General features: G+C 45.2%; 1 protein-coding gene across 1 annotated transcript in view; it reads right to left on the reverse strand.

Annotated features, from left to right (window-relative positions):
• LOC121877277 (venom allergen 5.01-like) overlaps window positions 1-21,161 on the reverse strand; it is a 115,526-nt gene that overhangs the window by 71,848 nt on the left and 22,517 nt on the right. The window contains exon 2 of the mRNA XM_042382955.1: window positions 466-531. The gene's annotated coding sequence lies outside the window, so the exon portion shown is untranslated. The remainder of the gene's footprint in view (window positions 1-465; window positions 532-21,161) is intronic.

Genomic DNA, 21,161 nt, shown 5'->3' on the forward strand with positions numbered 1-21,161 from the left:
TCATCAACTCCGGGAGTGACAGTGTGGTGAAGGCTTCGTCACCATCACCACCACGGCGCCTCCACACCACAGGGGGCGGGGGAAAGGAGGTGACGTGTACCCTCACATAATGAACACACGCACGCGCACGTACAGACGAACAAGACAGACACATAGACACACACACAGAGGGTGAACACCACGCCAGTCCCTCAGCGGCGGCGTCGTCTGGTTCGGCCAGTTGTGATGTTGACAACCGAAGTAATTTATCAACTGACAAATATTCTTGACCCTATGACCACCCCAATGACCTCCTTCCTCCCCCTCCCCTGTGGCTGCACGAGGTGTCAGATTAATTAATAAAATCATGACAGATGCCTTCACCCCTTCCTCCCTAGGTCGTAAAATCTAAATTATCTTTTATAATTTCTCGGAATGACGTCATTGATCAGCTGTATGATGTAAACAATAAGGTGTAAGTCTTACCTTATGTTATATTTCGTTGTCTTGTTCCGTGACGTTTAGGTCAAAGTTTAAGTAGTGGACGGATTGCTGCAAGAAAGGAAATAGCATAAGTACTGTAATTTAAAAAAAATTATGTATAATAATAATAATAATAATAATAATAATAATAATAATAATAATAATAATATTATAATTTTTTTTTATTAGGCATTCCCCCCCCCCTACATCCTTGAATTTTAGTTGAATTGTAACAGTTTATTTAGCCAGAAAAACACAGATACAGAGTGGATAATAATAACAATATTAACATGGCTGAGCCAGTTGAGAACCTGAGCTCTCTTTGAGGCACCTGATATATACTATACATTTATCTCAAGGAAGTATTATGTAACTTTTAGTATCATCTGGAATAGTACAATAGCATGGTGGTAATAAGAACATCTCACAGTGTTACCACGGTTATCACTTCAATATTTATTTAATTTATTATTTATTATTTTATTTATTTTATTTATTTATTCATTTTTTATTTATTTTATTTATTTATACATACATGTGTAAGGTGAAGCGCAGAAGCGTTTACAGTGCCCAACAGGGGTGCATGCTAAGTTCATAATTCACTCGAGCAAGGCAACGTCTCACGCCCTGTGGTGCCATTATCAAAGCTTTGACCTCCTGACCTCTGTTCTTATCCTCTAATCCTGACCTGACCTCTACCCACTGACCTTGTCCTCTAACCTTGACCTCCTGACCTTGACATTTATCCATTGACTGCATCACCTTGACCTCTGACCTTTACCCACTGACCTTCACCTCTACACCCTGACCACATCACCTTGACCTTTGACCTCCAACAAAAACATATAACAGCTCCAGGTAACGTCTGTGTTGTCTTAATAACAGTAACTCTTACATTGAGAGAGAGAGAGAGAGAGAGAGAGAGAGAGAGAGAGAGAGAGAGAGAGAGAGAGAGAGAGAGAGAGAGAGAGTTACCTCCTCCCTCCTCCCTTACTCTCCCTTATATGCTTATCTCCCTGGCGCCTAATTCTCCTTTAGTCTGGCCTCGACTATTAACCCAGGCAATGTTCAATTTGTTAAGATCAGGTTAATGTTAATTTATCGTCAGGTTAATTTTGTTAATGCTCCCTCACTGAGATATTAACCCAGATAATGTTAAATTATCCTTTACACAGAACTAATTAACTAACCATTGTTAAATTCCCGTCATCAAGGTACAGGTGTTGTGGTAGATGTGTTACGGTACAGGTATTATGTTACGGAACAGGTGTTGTGGCACAGGTGATACAGGTGTTGTGGTATAGATGTTACGGTACTGATGCTGTGTGGTACAGATGTTACGGTACATGTGTTGTGGTACAAGTGTTGAGGTACAAGTGTTGTGGTACAGGTGTTGTGGTACAGGTATTGTGGTACAGGTGTTGTGGTACAGGTGTTGGGTACAGGTGTTGTGGTACAAGTGCTGTGGTACAGGTGTTGTGGTACAGGTGTTGTGGTACAGGTGTTGTGGGTACAGGTGTTGTGGTACAGGTGTTGTGGCAGGTGTTGTGGTACAGGTGTTGTGGTACAGGTGTTGTGGGTACAGGTGTTGTGGTACAGGTGTTGTTGTACAGGTGTTGTGGTACAGGTGTTGTGGTACATCTGTTGTGGTACAGGTGTTGTGGTACATCTGTTGTGGTACAGGTGTTGTGGTACAGGTGTTGTGGTACAGGTGTTGTGGTACAGGTGTTGTGGTACATCTGTTGTGGTACAGGTGTTGTGGTACAGGTGTTGTGGTACAGGGCTTACGGTACAGGTGAACGGTGTCAATGTGTTGCTCAACTCGGCACTTGTATTACCATTTACCTTTAATGTCCACTAATTAACACACTTTCTCATTTAGTAATATCAGGTGTTTTCATTAATTGTTTCAGTGATACAACTTGACCTAATTAAACCTACGTCCACCTTAGCTCACCTTGACGAAACTAACTACGACACACACACACACACACACACACACACACACGCAAGCACACACACACACGATTTTACCCAATATAATTCGTGAGTGCTAAGTTAGGTTGAGTTAAGTTAGGTTGAGTTAACTTAGGTTGAGTTAGGTTAGGTTAAGTTAGGTTAGACTAGCTTGGTTTAGTTTGGTTTGGTTTGGGTTTAAGTTAAGTTAGGTCAGTTTAGGTTGGGTTTAAGTTAGGTTGGGTTTAAGTTAGGTTGGGTTTAAGTTAGGTTAGGTTGGGTTAGGTTGGGTTTAAGTTAGGTTAGGTTGGGTTTAAGTTAGGTTGGGTTTAAGTTAGGTTACGTTGGGTTACGTTGGGTTTAAGTTAGGTTAGGCTGGGTTGGGTTAGTTTAAATTAAGTTGGGTATAAAGGAGGAGTATTAGAAGGCTGGGCAGGTGTCGCTAATAACTTCACCTGTACTGTGTTATTTTCTTGTGAGTGGAGCAACTTATAACCAGAGCAACATCACAATTATCTTATTAAAGCGAGTTTGGTGAGAGAGTGTGTGTGTGTGTGTGTTATCCTGGTGTAACAAGTCTCACTATCAAAACTACCACCACAACACAACAACAACCACCAACTACCACTATCACCACCTCCACAAAAACTACGACCACCATCACAACTACTACCACCACTATCACAACTACTACCACCACCACTACAACTACTACCACCACCACTACAACTACTACCACCACCACCACCACCACAAAAACCACAACCACCATCACCACCTGCTTTCCAAATCTATGAGCCATCAAAGGTTATTGACCTAAAATTAACCTAAACCGAAGTGAAATTGTCCTAAACAATTTAACCTAACCTAATTTAACTTACACCAAGACCGCGGATTTAAGTGTGAACATTCGGGTCTTGCTGGTTGGGCTGAAGCTTCATCCCCGCCCCGCCCCACCCAGTCCCGCCCCGCCCAGCCCCGCCCCGCCTCTACAATTAAGACCCGCTGAGAAACGACTACATAAGCAGTGGGCAGACGCAGAAATAAACTCTTTTAATAGTGTGTTGTTCACAAGTGTTTCTGGACTCATTAGGTCATTAAGCTAGACAATAACTATTACTAATAGGGAATAAAAGGCTTTCGAAGTTACCTGTAGATTAGCAGCCTCATCATAACTGGTTGATTAAACACCTTAACTCTACCTGAGAGAGGGGTACGCTATGTTAGATGATGTTACCTTTAGGTTAGGTTAGGTTAGGTTAGGTTAGGTTAGGTTAGCGATAGTTTAGCGTTAAGCCAGGTTAGATTAGGTTACGTTTGCGTAGTTAATTTATGGTGAAATAGTCTGCAGCTAATCTTCAGGATATCGAAAAATTCATTGTATTTCTCAGTAGCAAATGAAATCTGTGTGAGGTGGAGTATGACCTTCACTCCCCAGGTGAGGTGGAGTATGACCTTCCTTCCCCAAGTGAGGTGGAGTATGACCTTCCTTCCCCAAGTGAGGTGGAGTATGACCTTCCTTCCCCAAGTGAGGTGGAGTATGACCTTCCTTCCCCAAGTGAGGTGGAGTATGACCTTCCTTCCCCAGGTGAGGTGGAGTATAACCTTCCTTCCCCAAGTGAGGTGGAGTATGACCTTCACTCCCCAGGTGAGGTGGAGTGCAGCCTTCCCTCCCCAGGTAGTCAGGTAGCAGCCTTCCCGCTGGTGAGGTGGAGTGTAGCCTTCCCTCCCCAGGTGAGGTGGAGTAAGCCTTCCCTCCCCAGGTGAGGTGGAGTATGACCTTCCTTCCCCAGGTGAGGTGGAGTATGACCTTCCTTCCCCAGGTGAGGTGGAGTATGACCTTCCCTCCCCAGGTGAGAGTCATTAATAAGCTCACTATATCTCACAACTTATTATTAAGGACACACTATGGCACGGTGATGCTAGTGTGTGTGTGTGTGTGTGTGTGTGTGTGTGTGTGTGTGTGTGTGTGTGTTTTGAAAAAGACGCAAAACACTATTACAGTAATTATTATAATGCAACTGCAAATCATTATGAAACACTGTAAATCACTATATATCACTATTGATCACCATCGAAACACCATAAATTAATCACCAAAAAACTGAATCAATATAAACTACAATTCACTATACTGCACTGTACATCCACACCATACACTATAGCTCACTAAGCGCAAATACTTCACAATACATTACAGAAAATTCAACATTAAACTATTTACTGTATATCACTAGTTAGTAATCGCTATTGAATATTATAAACACCACAAATCATTATAAAACACTATAATAAAACCATAAAACACCATAAGACACTATAAAACATCTTTAAACACCATAAAACATCATAAAACACTATAAAACATCATAAGACACTATTAAACAACATTAAACACCATAAGACACTATAAAACATCATTAAACACCATAAAGCATCACAAAACAATATAAAACACCATAAGACACTATAAAACAACATTAAACACCATAAAACCTCATAAAACAATATAAAACACCATAAGACACTATAAAACAACATTAAACACCATAAAACATCCTAAAACAATATAAAACATAAGACACCATAAGACACTATAAAATACCATAACACAAAAAAAAACACCATAAGACACTATAAAGCACCTTAAGATCCAATAAATCACCATAAGCTACAATAAATCACCCTAAGCTACAATAAATCACCGTCCAAATATAATGAAACCAAGAGATGTCACTGTAAAGAGTTGTGCGTGTTGGCGAGGTCAATTACCATGACAAAGTGAACTCGGTGACAAACACGTGTTGACAACCTGGGCCGCGTCTTGTAAACACATCGGGAAACACACAGACGCGATAAGCCACGAAGAATGAAGGAGAGACGGTAATAAATATAGTGAGTGGCAAAACAGGGAGTGATATGTTTGACGTCGTACATACACACACACACACACACACACACACACACACACACACACACACACACACACAAACTTTAACATCAAATTAAAACAAAAATAAGTAGGTTAATGTTTAAATTTGATCTTGTATTAGAGAGAGAGAGAGAGAGAGAGAGATGAAAACACCAACACTACAGAGAGATTTATAAGGGTTAATTATAATGAACATACAAAGAGTAATAGAGAGACAAAATATTCTGGTTTTACTTGTCCATTAAGACCGCCATTAGACACCCTCTTGATTGACAAAGACCTTAACACCCACTAAGATCACCTCCTCTTACCCTCCCATTAATGAATTATATAAAAAAAAATCACCCATATTTTTTAGGAATTAATTATATACACGTAGTCTTTGATGGCGCCGATTCACCTCTAAGCCTTTATGAATGAAAGCACACGGACCCCTTCCTCTCTTGCTCTCTCCCTATTGGTCCGAAACCTAACCCTGACCCTCATGTATCTCTCTCCCTATTGGTTGAGAGGAACTAAACACTAACCTGTGATTGGCTGATATAAACAATGACGGCCATGTTTACGAGCAGAGAGATACGGGCCACAATGACTCATTCAAAATTAAATACCTTGAATGATTTTTATTGTTGAACGTGTGGTGATTAAGGGCTCGTTCTCCTGACGCGGCGGGAGGGAGGGTGAACGTATGGTGATCAAGAGTCGTTCTCCTGACGCGGCGGGAGGGAGGGTGAACGTGTGGTGATCAAGAGTCGTTCTCCTGACGCGGCGGAAGGGAGGGTAAACGTGTGGTGATCAAGAGTCGTTCTCCTGACGCGGCGGGAATGAGGGTAAACGTGTGGTGATCAAGATTCGTTCTCCTGACGTGGCGGGAGGGAGGGTTATGTTGACATTATTATACGAGGTTAGTCATTTCACCCTATACACCTGCGAGATACTCTGTCTACACATCTGCAGGCTACTCTGGTCCTACATACCTGTAAGATACTGTACTCTGGCCCTACACACATATAAGATACTGTACCATGGCCCTACACACCTGTAAGATACTGTACCCTGGCTCTACACACCTGTAAGATACTGTACCATGGCTCTACACATCAGTAAGATACTGTACCCTGGCTCTACACACCTGTAAGATACTATGGCCATAACACCTGTAGGATATTATGGCCCCACACACACACACACACCTGTAGGTCATCTACCTGGGTAGGGACACACGGCAGCACATACCTGTTTAATAAGATCAGGTAAAGGTGTCTCAGTGTAGTGCTATTGACACTGATGAGAGTACCGGGGTGTGTGTGTGTGTGTGTGTGTGGATTATTCACTTAATGTAAGAAGACTTAAAAGACTCCTTGAAATCCAAATGAACTTGTAGTCTTTAATTACTTCTGTCAACACTCCAGGTTTCTCTTAGTATTATGAAGCGATAGGGAGACTTATATCTTCCTCCAGGCTTATTGAGTTATCGAAAGAGCCTTATTACACGTCGCAGTGTGTAATATTTCCTTAGTAATAGTTCCAGGGAGTCTTATTAAATTTTTATATGCTCGAAAAAAATGTTGTGTATATTTTTTCTTAGTGATTAGTCTTATTTTTTTTAATCGCCTCATTACTCACTCAGGGAGTCTTATAAGTTTCATACCGTAGTTAAAACCCTGATTCATGTCCTTATCTTGTTAAATGTTCAGTCTTATTATTACAAGACTTCCTCACTTCCTGCCATCAGTATGCTTCTAAACGGTATTATTGGCGAGTTGGGTTAAAACCGAGATAAGGAAGCCAAGAGGAATAATGAGGTAAGGATAGCAAGGGAGGCGAAGACAAACCCCAAAGGATTCTACTAAATGTATCAAACTAAAACACGAGAAAAGATTGGACCAATATGGTCAGATACCGGCGAGCTCACTGATAACGACGGAGAAATGAGCAATAATTTGAATAAATATTTTTCAACAGTTTTCACCACCGAAAATTTAAACATGATACCCGACGCACCGACTCTATTCAGAGATAGTGAAGAAAACAAATTAAGCGAGATAGTAGTGACTAGTAACGATGTTAGTAAGCAAATAGGCAAACTAAAGCCTAATAAGTCACCTGGTCCCGATGAGATATTTGCCAGAGTATTAAAGGAATGTAAGGAAGAGTTTAGTATGCCCTTGGCAAAGTTGTTTAACATGTCCTTAAAAACAGGTGTAGTACCAGAATCCTGGAGGATCGCGAATGTAATACCGATTTTCAAGAAGGGGGATAGATCACTATCCTCTAACTACCGCCCAACCAGTCTAACATCAATAGTAGGCAAATTACTGGAAGCAATCATTTCAAACTCTATTCGAAATCACCTGGAGAAGCACCGATTGATCAATGATTCCCAGCATGGCTTCACAAGCGGACGTTCATGTCTAACTAATCTATTAACATTCTTTTCATCAGTTTTCGAATCGGTGGACGAGGGGCACAATTATGATGTGGTATATCTCGACTTTAGCAAAGCCTTCGACAGAGTCCCCCACGAAAGACTAATTAGAAAGGTAGAAGCACATGGCATCAAAGGTAATATCCTTAAATGGATTAGGGCGTGGTTACAGGACAGGAAACAGCGAGTGAGCATTAATGGCACTAAGTCCCATTGGAGCAACGTCACAAGTGGAGTTCCCCAAGGCTCAGTACTTGGACCATTATTATTTATTATATACATAAACGACATAGATATCGGCATAGACAGCAACATAAGCAAATTTGCTGATGACACTAAAATAGGACGTGTTATTAAATCTGACGAGGACTCCAGCAAAACTACAGGAAGATCTAAACAAATTTTTCGAATGGTCTGAAAAATGGCAGATGAAATTCAACGTGGACAAATGTAAAGTACTCAGTATAGGAGATGTATACAGGGAAACCAGATACCAGATGAACAACGATGCCATAGAGAAATCCGACTGCGAGAGAGATTTAGGAGTAATGATAAGTAGGAACCTTAAGCCACGTAAACAATGTGTTTTTGCTCGTAACAAGGCTAATAAAGTACTTGGGTTCATACAAAGGAGTGTTAGTTACAAGACTAGCGAGGTCATCCTAAAACTGTATCTTGCTCTTGTGAGACCACACCTGGATTACGCAGTTCAGTTCTGGTCACCGTATTACAGAATGGATATAGAATCATTGGAAAGAATTCAGAGGAGAATGACAAGACTAATCCCGGGCATTAGGAACCTTGAGTATAGAGACAGGTTAAAGCATCTCAATTTGCACTCCCTCGAGAGACGTAGAGCGAGGGGCGACCTGATAGAGGTGTATAAGTGGAAGTCAGGGCTAAACAAAGGGGACATTACAAGGTACTCAAACTATCCAACCTGGAGCGAACTCGTAACAATGGTTTTAAATTAGACAAATTTAGATTTAGGCGTGAAATAGGTAAACACTGGTTTGGAAACAGAGTAGTGGATGAATGGAACAAGTTACCAAATATCATCATTAACTCGAATACGCTGAATAGCTTCAAACATAGGTTGGATGCTTATATGAGCAATAGGGGTTGGGTGTAAACGGGACTGCCCAGTATGGGCCAATAGGCCCGCTGCAGTTTCCTCCATTCTTATGTTCTTATACACTGAATACATTTTTCAGAGTATTATTCCTTGCCTCAGTACCTATACTCTTCCCCTCCGTAAAGAGTCTTATATTAGCTATTCCGCTGCTTGCTCTGGAGTCTTATTACCCCTACCTGCACATCCAACGGTCTTTAAAAGCCAACGCCACGCTCTAGGGAGTCCTATTGACCGCCACAGGGAGTCTTGTGGCCTCATTACACGGGCCAGTGAGCATTATCATCTAATTGCACTTTCCGCCCTGTCTTTTCACCTTACTTCTGGGAATCTTATGACCTGACCACAAGCCCTGGGGGAGTCTTATTACCACAGGTGAACTGCAGGGAGTCTCATTGAATTACTGCGCGCCACGGGGAATCTGATCAAGTCGTTGCACACTTTTACAATCTTATAACCTAACCTAACCTAGCCAAACCTGACCTAACTTGACCCGAGTTGGTCTAATCTAACAAACTTAAATACAGTTTAATAATACAATTAAATCTTAAATAATAATAATAATAATAATAATAATAATAATAATAATAATAATAATAATAATAATAATAATAATAATAATAATAATAATAATAATAATAATAATAATAATAATAATAATAATAATAATAATAATAATAATAATAATAATACAGTCTGTACTATCCTGACGTTCCTCTGTATTTGTGTACCATATATAGATGACTTATTATTATTATTGATGTTTCTATTATGTGTTTATACTGCCTCCCACTCCCTCCCTCATCCTACCAGCTACCATTCCCTCCCCGCCACTCCCTCCCTCACAGTCCTCCTCCCTCCTGCTACTCCCTCCTCCTTCCTGCCACTCCTCCTTCTTCCTGCCACCCCTTTCTAACCCCACCATTCACTCTCCCACCCTGCCAATCCCTGCCCCACCCTGGCCTCCCTGTCCCTACCTTGACCTCCCTGCTCCACTGGCCTCCCTGCCCCATCCTGGCACTCCCTGCCCCCATCCTGCCTCCCTGCCCCTACCCCTGACCTCCCTGCCCCCACCCTGACCTCCCTGCCCCTACCCTGACACTCCCTGTCCCACCCTGACACTCCCTGCCCCCACCCTGACACTCCCTGCCCCACCCTGGCACTCCCTGCCACTCCTACCAGCAAGTTAAACTCCCAGCATTTATAATTATCGCTGAGTGTATTATACAGTCAAATGAACCCAGTGTGTGTGTGTGTGTGTGTCTACCTAACGACCAGGTAAAACACACACACACACACACACACACACAGAGGCAGGACGGAGGTGGTGTAAAAAGCACTTGTACGCGGGTGAAGGTTGGCCAGGCGAGGCTTTGAATGAGTCGGTCCGTGGAGGCTGCCTAACCAGTCCTTCTCAGAGGTGTTCGTCCGTCTTCCTCCTCCCTTCGTCTCGTCCCTCACTTCACCGCCACCGACAGAACTTCCCCCTCCTCCCCCCTCGCCACCCACCTTCCCCTCTTCTACCCCTTCCCCTCTTCTACCCCTTCCCCTCTTCTACCTCTACCCCCTCCCCTACCCCCTCCTCTCTCCACCCCTCTCCCCGTGATACACTGGGTTCGCTCCCTTGCATGAGATTGAGTTATTTAATCCCATGACAAAACTCGTTCGCTGACATGAAGCAGAAGCAGCAACAACATGAGGCAGTGAGGAGTGAGGCGAGGGAGGAACCCACACAGGCACACGCACACGGATATATGGTATATCTATCCTTCATGAGGGACTAAGTGTTCCGAGAGGGTTGTGAGGCGGAGCTGAGATAATTGTGAGGTGGAGCTGAGATGGTTGTGAGGTGGAGCTGAAAGGGTTGTGAGGCGGAGCTGAGATAATTGTGAGGCGGAGCCGAGATAATTGTGAGGCGGAGCGGAGATAATTGTGGGGTGGAGCTGAGATGGTTGTGAGGTGGAACTGAGATGGTTGTGAGGTGGAGCTGAGATGGTTGTGAGGCAGCAGTCCCTCCTTCACCATGCCCCGGGGTGGTTCCGGTGTAGGCGAGGCGGCCGTGATTGGCTGGAAGTGCGCCAACTAACACGAGTGGAGGCACGCTGGTGTGTGTGTGTGTGTGTGTGTGTGTGTGTGTGTGTGTAGCTGCGTGTTAAGGTAGCCGCCGTCTGGGGAGCCGGCCGGGGCCTCACTAGACCTTGGCGTCGACAGGTACACTTCGCTGTTATTCACAAGGCAGCTCCGGCCTTCATTATCAACTTCTCTCTCAAAAAAAAAAAATCGATTACTACAAAAGAGATAAAGTTGTTTTTGTTGGTGATGGTGTGTACTAAATCATTCCTGGGAGGTGTGTGTGTGTGTGCTCCATCAGCCAATCTCCGGTTGCGTCTATGACTTGTGTTAAGCATTTGAGGTAATGATCTTTCTCACGCACCAAATAGTGTTGGCGAAGAGCAGAGTTAACACACACACACACACACACGCAGTACTGCTAATACTGACACAATTCCCTGCTTAATTTACGTGACAGACAGTTACCCTTCTGCTCTGACAAGGTTTATACAGAGGAAAACATCCATATAAAGACAAAAAGATTTTTTTTAACTCTTACGAAGTTGTTTAGTGAAGAAACCTCTACTCAGTGAGCGGGTCTTCTAGACGCTGGCTGGTGAAACACAAACGTATTAATAGAGCGGTACATATTAAGAAATACTTCAACAGTAGGACGTGGGCGTTATGTGAGTGTGGGAAGATAAGGTCAGGTGAGGTGAGGTGGCTAGGGTGACCTGCCATCACCCTCTGGTACAACCGAGTTAACTGAACACCCACTGCAGGCACGAACAGATGAGGGGGTGGGGAAGGTGGAGGAGGAGGGGGTGGAGGAGGAGGGGTGGAGGGAGGAGGAGGGTAGGGGTGGTGGAGGAGAGGGGTGGGGGGTGGAGGAGGAGGAAGGGGTGGGGGGTTGGGGGAGGGGTGGGGGGTGGAGGAGGAGGAGGAGTGGGGTTGGGGGGAGTGGGGGTGGAGGAGAAGGGAGGGGGTGGGGGGTTGGGGGGAGAGGGTGGCGAAGGGGATGGGGGAGGGGGGTGGACGACTCACTAGTTTCAATCCACTCCACCCTGGGTCACACACTGGCGTCTACCTCCACCCTTCTGGGCCACAGTCATCATTACCTCACGTCACCACAGGTTGTGACAGCCACTGGGTGGACTGGTCCAGTTGGTCCTGTTGGCTCCTGGCCAAGTTACGCATCATAGTGTGACATGTTCCCAGGGACAGCATCATGAGCTAGACCATGGGACATTGGGACAGGTTCATGATCTAGACCGCGGGACAGCCTCATTTATTACAACCAATCAGAACAGGTCCTCACTACCAGCGACACCAAATAAGATAAGTGACACCTGTCTCCGGACAACAGTACAGCTAATTATCGCCCATCAGAGATAATTACTACGCTCTTCAACGACAAGAGACAATCAGAACACAACTACACAAACAAAGTCATTCAGATCTGGCCACACTCTGGGTCGAGAAGACCGGGCAAGAGGCGACCACGGAGCCAGATAGGTTGACCAGCCCTGGACAAGAGGCAGCCAGGGAGCCAGATAGGTCGACCAGCCCTGGACAAGAGGCGGCCATCAGCTGCTCTTTGAATATAAAGGTCAGGTGTGGGTTATACACGACAGTAACCTCGTTGGCCACTGTAATTGATCCCCCCAGCTTACCTTAACCACCCTGGGGTGTACGGGGGGGTACCTATCTGGGAGTAGAGGAAGGTCTCTGGGGGTAGTGTTGGTGGAAAGTTCTATTAGGGAGGGTGGGGAAGTTCTATTTGGGAGGGGTGGGGAAGTTCTATTAGGGAGGGGTGGGGGAAGTTCTATTAGGGAGGGGTGGGGGGGAGGTAGTGGGAAAGTCTCTGGGGGAGGTGGAGGTCGACGACGATAGGGTGGAGGCCTGGGAGGTAGGGTGAGAGCCCGAGGGGGGGACAGGGAGTAGCCTGGTATAAAATTCTCTTGGTCAACCTTTTACAATCAATGGGACAGCCACCTCCTCCTGGTACCTCCTCTATTGTGTAATTATAGAGAGAGAGAGCGAGAGAGAGAGACCTTCAGGTTGGTGAAGAATCGACGTGGTGACCTGGGAATGTTGAGTCGACACCCCATAACACTTTATCATGTGCGGAGGTGACAACTGCACCGCCCCCCCCCCATCACCTCCCGACCAGTCACCAGTCTCTTATACAGTGAATTTCATGGATATACCACGGTAGGTCAGGTCATTGTTAGGCTCGTGTGTGTGTGTGTTTATGTGTGGTGGCAGGGAAGGAGGGCCGCGTCTACACATCCTCTGGTGGCTACGATTTCACGCTCACCTCCACAACAAAACCCGCCACTGAGTCCTCCAAACCAAATACCCGAACTATGAATCCGAACCTAACCTAACCTAATTCAAACATAATCCAACCTAATGCTAACCTAAAATAATGCTAGCCTAACCTAACCTAGCCAAACCTAACCTAACCAAAAGAAACCTAACCTAACTAACCTAACCAAACGAAACCTAACTTAAACTAAACTAACCTAACCTAACCTAAACTAAACTAACCTAATGCTAACCAAAATTAACGCTAACCTAACCTAACACTAACGTAAACCTAACCACTCTAACGCTTACCTGACCTAACCTAACCTAACCCCCAAGGTAGCGTTGTGGTTAATCTTCATGTAAAATAAGCTGGGGTGTCTAATATTCAGGTAAAATAAGCTGGTGTGTCTAATATTCAGGTAAAATAAGCTGGGGTGTCTAATCTTCAGGTAAAATAAGCTGGGGTGTCTAATCTTCAGGTAAAATAAGCTGGGGTGTCTAATATTCAGGTAAAATAAGCTGGGGTGTCTAATATTCAGGTAAAATAAGCTGGGGTGTCTAATATTCAGGTAAAATAAGCTGGGGTGTTTAATTTTCTTGTGATCCAAAAACTGTGGCAAAAAAAAAATCAGGCAAGACTCAGGTTCCTTGTCTTTTAAATCCACCGAGAAATTAAGACCAAGTTTATAAGCAGAGTTGATAGTAAAGTATTATCATCAACGTCAGGTAACAACACCTCTTTAAGAAATATGATTTTGTTTTCTTCATAATTCGTCTGGGTTCGGGGATTCGGGTTCAGTGTTCGGGGATTCGGGTTCAGTGTTCGGGGATTCGGGTTCAGTGTTCGGGGATTCGGGTTCAGTGTTCGGGGATTCGGGTTCAAGGTTTGGGGATTCGGGTTCAGTGTTCGGGGATTCGGGTTCAGTGTTCGGGGATTCGGGTTCAAGGTTTGGGGATTCGGGTTCAAGGTTATGGTTTAAGGTTCGGAGATTTGAGATCGGTGAATTGAGTTCAGTGTTTGGAAATTCGGGCTCAGTGTTTAGGGATTCGGGTTCAGTGTTTCAGGATTCGGATTCAAGGTTCGGGGACTAGGGTTCGGGGAAGTGAGATTTGACTAGGAGATTTGAATTTAAGGGGTGGTTCGGAGTCAGGTTCAGGGCTCGAGGATTCAGATTCAGGGTTCGAAGATTTGATTTTGGGATAATGGTGATATTACTGGTGACTCGCATAACAGTACTGGTGACTCACCCAACAGTACTGGTGACTCACCCAACAATGCAGGTGACTCACACAACAGAACTGGTGACTCACACTACAGTACTGGTGACACACACTACAGTGCTGGTGACTCACACTACAGTGCTGGTGACTCACACTACAGTACTGGTGACTCGCACTACAGTACCGGTGACTCACACTACAGTACTGGTGACTCACTCAACAGTACTGGTGTGTGTGTGTGTGTGTGTGTGTGTGTTCGTGAAAAGGTGGTGAAATGCGTCTAGAGTGGCAGCATTATGTCAGTGTTTCTCCCTCTCGCTTTCAGCTACCACTGCTGGCTAGCCCTCGTGGTGAACAGGGAAGCAACTTGCATAAGTCTTCCCCTGCCAGTAAGTACACAGCCTCTTCACCATCAAGACTCCTGCTGTGCCACCTCGTAGCAACACACGGAAACTGGGTGCCTCGTGGGCCCAAGCTAGATCAGCAGTGGGCCTCAGTGGGACGTCGCCTAGGCTCACTGGCATGTGGACACATTCTGGCGCCTACCAACCATTGCGCCACTGCCTTGTGGATTAACCTTGGTAGGTATAAGGCTACGGGAGTAAACCCCAAACGAAAAATCTGCGGTAGAGCCCTGCATCAGGCAGACATGCTTACAGAGCTCCAACAAGAACCCAACGGCAGTATAGGCGGAAGAGGTGACCACCATGGGAACCCAACGACTACACTGGCAGACGTGGGCAGTACAAGATGGACAGGTTACAAAGGTGAAACCCAACAAACTGGGCTATCGGCAGTCCATTGCAACTCTCCCTCTCCCCAGTCGTTGCAACACTTGCACCACTGGATCAGGAAAAGGGAGAGCCAAGATGTGTGGTTGCAGCCTGCGCTCCTGCCTCACCACATAAATCAACTCAGGCGCAGCCATCATCCAGCTCATCATATCTCTCATCATCATCAAAACCCCTATACCCCAAAAAGTCCTTCGACAGACGAGTGGAGACAGGGACAGGCACATGGGCGGCACAGATAACATGGTCGTTTATGCACTGGGATCTAGGCAGCAGTGCAATCCAGTCCTGTCTGTGCGACTAAGTAGCTCTTTCGAGTAGCCAATCTGCTCACCCCACATGGGGAGGGGGCTAGAAAAGGTGCCCTAAACATAGCCTGCCGAAAAGAAAAACCTGACTGGGCAACCGCACCCAGGAAGGTCATCCTTACGCAGTTGAAAACACTATCAAAATTGCATATCCAAACAAAAATAAACTACACAACCTTGTATGGTCGCTGCATGGAATGTCAGGACCCTTCTGGATACTGGCACAAATGAGCATCCTGAAAGAACTGCCCTTGTGGCAAAAGAGCTGGCTAGGTATAACATCGACATAGCAATCATTAGTGAGTCCCGGCTCCCAGACAATGGTCAACTCACAGAACAGGGATCTGGCTATACCTTCTTCTGGAAGGGTAAGCCTGTTGGCTTTACCATTCGCCAACACATCCTACACAGGCAAACTGAAATGCCTATTGGAATCAACGAGCGCCCCCATGACGCTCCGAGTCCCACTGAATCACTCACGTCATGCCTTTTTCATCAGTGCATATGCCCCAACACTGGATGCAGAGGATGACACCAAGGAGACCTTTTATGCCGACCTCGACAGAGTGCTAACCTCTATCATCAGAGAAGATAGGGTTGTGCTCATTGGGGACTTCAATGCCAGAGTTGGCAGAGATGCTGACATTTGGCAGAGAACCACAGGGAGAAATGGACGAGGGTAGTGTAATCCCAACGGCCTACTCCTCCTCAGCAAGTGTGTTGCACACAACCTCACTATCACCAATACCTTGTTTAGGCAGGCCGACAAGTTCAAGGGTTATTGGCGACACCCACGATCCAAACACTGGCATCTCATTGACTACATCATTGTCAGAGAAAGAGATCTCCGAGATATCCTCATCACCCATGCCATGCCTGGCTCAGACCACTGTGACACTGAGTATAGGCTCGTCAGATCCAACTTTCACTTCACGTCACCCCAAAACGGCGAAGGCAGCAAGCCTCCAGAAGAGGTTTTAACACTAAGCGTCTGGAGGATCCAGCAGTAGCATATGCTTTCGGAGAGCAGCTCGAATATGGACTGATAAACAACCCAACAACAATCAAACCAAATCCCAGTGCCGATTGGGATATTCTCAACACTGGCATGGCAATAACCTGTAGAGAGACCTTCAGCCAGATCCAAAGAATAAACCAAGACTGGTTTCATGAAAATGACCTGGCAATCAATGTACTCGTCAATGATAAACGTGGTGCTTTAATTGACTGGCAGAACAACCCTCAGTCTCGGACTAAAGCTGATACCTTCCGCAAGAAGAAAGTGGCGGCCCAGCAGGAACTTCACAATCTAAAGTACGACTGGTTTAGAAATAATGCATGTGAAACACAAAAATTTGCAGATGAGCACAAGATGTGTGAATGTATAAATTCCACCAAAACATTTTTGGGCCAATCATTCGTGGTGCAACCCCCCTCTGTTCATGCGACGGTAACTCCATAATTAAAGACGATGAAGGCCTCCTTCAGTGCTGGAAAGAGCACTACCATTCATTGCTCTAACAAAACACTGGTGTGGATGTCCTGACTACCCAGCAGGTGCCTCAGCATCCAGAACTGACCCACCTCAGCTATCCTCCATCCCTGGATGAGGTAGTTATTGCCATCTAACAGATGAAAAAAAAAATAAAGCCTCAGGGCCTGATGGAATCCCAACCGAGGTGTATAAAGCAGGAGCACCTCTGCTTACCTCTCCTGGAGAATATATGGGAAAAGGAGGAAATCCCCCAAGCTCTTAAAGACGCCTCCATCATCAATTCTTATGAGAACAAGGGAGACTGGTCAGACTGTGGCAAGTACCGCAGGATCTCGCTGTTGTCCGTAGCAGGCAAGATTATCGCCCGAGTCCTCCTAAACAGACTTCTCCCTGAGGGTGAAAACTTCCTCCCAGAATTTCAATGTGGCTTTAAACCATCACGTGGCACCACTGACATGATCTTTGCTGCCGGTCATATACAGGAAAAGTGCAGAGAACAACATCGTGACCTGTACTGTACTGTGCATGGCCTTCATCGACCTAACCAAGGCCTTCGACTCGGTCAACATGGAAGCCCTCTGGTGGACCCTCAGCCGTTTTGGCTGCCCATCAAAATTCATCGCCATTGTGAGGCAGTTCCACGGTGGCATGAACGGCAGTGTCCTGCACAATGGCACCCAGTCCGAGTTCTTCCTCATCCAAACTGGGGTTAAACAAGGGTGCATTACTGGCACCAACACTCTTTACCATTTTCTTGGCTGTCTTCCTTACTCGTGCCAGTGCAAATTTTGCCGGCGGGGTGGACATCAGGTACCAGATGTAAGGTCTCTTCAACCTAAGACGATTCCAGGCAGGAACGAAGGTGTCGGCAGCTTCCATTACCGAGATTCTGTATGCAGACAGCCTCACCCTTGTTGCTCACACTGAACGCAACCTACAGGAGATCCTGAACACCTACGCAGATGCGTATGCAAACTTCGGCCTTGAGGTTGTAACATAGAAGGGTTACACTTCCATGTATATACACTGCATTGTCACCTTTATCTGCACGGCTTTCTTCACACTACCCAAACCACTAGTTAACTAGCAGTCAACTAGTAAGAACAAGAGTCATGAGATGGCTCCTGATTGGTGAAAAACCATCGCCGGCTGTTGGGGGCATCATCTATGACAGGTGATGTCTACTCTAACCCTGGGATACCAAGTCAGTCCTACTCTCTACTCTATCGTGAAGATTAAGTAACTGTTACTTGCACTACTTGGGTACCGCAGAATCTACTGGTCAGCTATTTGTAAGGTGTATTAGTATAGCTGGGTACATTATTTTTCACCCTTGTGTATGTGTTTTGTGTTGATTTTGTTTTAAGAATATTATAGAAAAATCACTTGCATATTTTTCACGTCCTACTGTTTATATTGTGTTGGGTGCTGTCATGTGAACCATGAGTGTGGTGTCAAATATTTAATTAAGCCAAGTAATGCTCTAATTAACTAAACCCACAGTAAAACTTAACTGGAAAACTCAGAGTACAAACACATTGTCATTGTTCGGTAATTGGGCATGAGTATTACAAGGTATTATAACTAAATAATTAAAAAAAAAGCCCCTAGAGACACATAGAATCATTTAAATTTTGAGATTATAATAAAACTAAAAGTTAAAGTAAGGAAACTTTAGACATTTGCCTTCCTCATTGCTCAGTTTCCGTAAAAAGGTGAATGTGCGTAATACTCCGATTCTCTTACAGCCTGCCCCTGGTTCAGCCACACCTCCACCATCCATCCAGCTTAACGGTACTACCCTCACTAATGTTTCCCACTTTCGGTATCTCGGCTCCCACCTGTCCACCACCGCGGAAATCGACGAAGAGATTCAGCATCGGATCAGATGTGCATCTCAAGCCTTTGGCAGACTTTGAAACCGTGTCTTCAGCTGTAGGGAGCTAAAATTATCTATAAAGTTACACATATATCGAGCAGTGGTCCTTCCCACCCTTCTGTATGGCAGCGAGACATGGGTCATATACAGAGAGGCACATCAAGGCACTTGAAAACTTTCACCATCCTAGTCTACGTTCCATCCTCCGAGTTCGCTGAGAAGACAAGAGAACACATGCTAGTATTCTTGCTGACACCAACTGCATCGAGAATACCATAATCCACGAACAACTACGCTGGACTGGCCATGTTACCCGCATGGACGACAGTAGACTGCCAAAGCAGCTACTTTACAGTCACCTAACGAATAGTAGACGTAACGCTGGCGGGCAACTGAAAAGCTTTAAGGATAGTCTTAAGACAAACCTGAAAAAGTGCCAAATCGACCCCCTCACCTGTGAGACGATTACTCTACACGGTAACGCTTGGAGGAGCACCATACAAGAAGGTGTCAATACCTTCGAGTTAGGCCGACTGCATAACGAGGCACACAAGCGCCAACGCCGGAAAGACGCTGCCGACGCCCCTCCCGCACTAGATGTAGCCCCCCACATGTGCAAAATCTGTGATCGACCCTGCCGGTCCCGTATCGGCCTATTTAGTCACCTCAGAACTCACCGACGTAGGTGACAATCTTAATAACTCCTATCAGTGTATGATAGCTGGATGATCGTAATACTCGATTCCGAGTAACAGCAAAGTAGTAGTAGTAGTAGTAGTATATGTGTGTGTGTGTGTGTGTGTGTGTGTGTGTGTGTGTGTGTGTGTGTGTCTATCTATCTACCTATCTGTGTGTGTGTTTCTTTGACTATGTCTGTCTGTCTCTCCCTCTGTCTGTCTGTCTGTCTGTCTCAGCCACAAGAGTCAGAATGCCAGTCAGAAAACCTTGATATATCATCTTAGCTGTGGCCGGCAGACTAAAGGTTACAACTCCCCCTGCCTCCACCACTGTCCAGACCTCGGGGGTAGCAGGCAGACCAAGGAAGCAGGAGGTAAAGCAGGAACACATCTACTAAGCAGGAACAAAATCGACTTAACTGTTTACCTTATTGCAAGTCTCTCAACAAGGTGTCTAGACGCTGAGCAACTGTGTTTATGGGTCTAGTCTGAGGTGACGTCATAGGCTTGGGTAAGTGTTGCCTCCAGGTATGTCTATTCTTAGCTCCTGAGTAACACCGGAACAAGCAAAAAATTTAACTGAATTAGAAAAAAAAACAAGTGCAGGATGTTGTGTTAACCTTGCGTGTTTATGTGCGTGTGAGGGTGATGTTGCTTGGTGTATGATTAAGATTTACGACTCTATCAGCAAGAAATTCACAGTACACACACACACACACACACACACACACACACACACACACAAAAACAAGAGTTGGCAGTGGTAACTATACAAGAAGTAGACTCATGACAGCTTTGATATTTACACGCTCGTACTCTCCCTCTGTTGATTCATAACTTGTAAATAAATAAAGCTTCGTATACCTTTGACCGAAACATTTTGCAGCTTATTCGCCTCTCACTCCCACTGTGACCCAGGTTCGATTCCCCTGTTTGGGTGGGAGGATGAGAAAGATGGGATAGGTATTCTTCAGGTACTACAACATACTTGACTACATATTAAACCTCATATACATGGAGAAACAATTTAATGACCTATAATAATGACACAACAACAACATTAATAATTGTTGTTGTCTATTTATGATACGCCTACAGGACGCACCTGCCTTCACCTGGGTACTGTTGGACATTCGCTTCCCTTACCAGCAGAACACAGATGCTGACGACCCACACTGTGTATTGGGCTACACTCACCTGTCTACACCTGGTGCTAGTGGTGGTGATGGTAACGTTAATAGTAAGGTGGTAGTGGAGGTGAGTGTGTGGCAGGTGTGTAGGACGGTGAGTGGCGGCAGGCAGGTGTGTGTGGGGGGGGAGTTATCTGGTAATGGCGATAGTATTCCTATAATTTTTACCTCCTCCTCGTTTCTTCTTCTCCCACTCTCCTCTTCTTCTTCTTCTTTCCTCCTTCCTTCGCTTCTCATCTCATCTTCATCAACGGAGTCATATACACGGTGCTCACCTGCGGCCGTAAACACAGACCTCGCTACACCTACCACACCACAATACTTA

This window comes from Homarus americanus, unplaced genomic scaffold, assembly GCF_018991925.1.
Source record: "Homarus americanus isolate GMGI-L3 unplaced genomic scaffold, GMGI_Hamer_2.0 scaffold367, whole genome shotgun sequence".
Taxonomy (NCBI): Eukaryota; Metazoa; Arthropoda; class Malacostraca; order Decapoda; family Nephropidae; genus Homarus; species Homarus americanus.